Source organism: Apteryx rowi, unplaced genomic scaffold, assembly GCF_003343035.1.
Source record: "Apteryx rowi isolate R43461 unplaced genomic scaffold, aptRow1 scaffold_36, whole genome shotgun sequence".
Taxonomy (NCBI): domain Eukaryota; kingdom Metazoa; phylum Chordata; class Aves; order Apterygiformes; family Apterygidae; genus Apteryx; species Apteryx rowi.
The window spans coordinates 3,685,230-3,686,099 of NW_020450085.1; positions in this window are offsets into that span (position 1 = coordinate 3,685,230).

The following is an 870-nucleotide window of genomic DNA, read 5'->3' on the forward strand; positions in this document are numbered from 1 at the left end:
CCGACGAGCCGCCTGCGCCCCCGTCCCGTCCCGTCCCGTCCCGTCGCGGCCCGTCCCGTCGCGGCGGGGGCGCTGAGCTGGCGACAGCGGCCGCGTGGCCGGAGGGCTCGGCGGAGGCTTTCCTGGAAGGCTGCTGGGCGAAGGCGGAGGGGAAGAGCTGCAGCTGGCGGGAGCTGGGGGGCCAAGCGGCAGCCCGGCCCCCCGGCTTCGTCGGAAAGCGGCTCCCCGGTCAGCCGGGCCGCGGGCAGAGCTGATGGGAAGCGTGTGCCGAGCGGCGACGGCCGCGGTGGCCCCCGCGCTGAGCGAGGCTTGACGTGTTCCCCCAATTCGCTTGGCGTCGTCGTGCCTTCGTTCGGGGGAACTGTGCTGACGCACGGCCGGGCCTGGCCGTTGGGCCCACAGAAGTTGCACAACAGTCCCAGCTCTTGCCCCAGCATCGTGACTGTATCCTCCATTATCGGAAACACTGCCTTGTGTCTCAACACGAAGCTGCAACGTGGGGCATTTAGCATTGCTCTGAGAAGCGCGTTTGAATTTCCTCACTCAAGAATACTTAAGTTGCCGTTTATGATGTAGTATGTTCGTAATTTAGTTGCAGTGGTAAGTCTGGAAAAGGAGACAACTGCGAGTGACCACACATTCGAGTAAATAGCAATCAGTGTAAGAAAAAATTGAAATAAAAGCTAAAGAGCTTCATATGCGTATAATCCCTAAAAAGGCAGTGACGCTGCACAAGTGTGCAGGTGGCATCTGAATTTAGGACTAACTAGGCACAAAACCCAACAGTATTAGTTAACATTTAGTTAGACTGCTGTATCGGGTACTAAATGCTGCAAGTACTCCTGGTTTACACATTACCTTCGCCGAAAG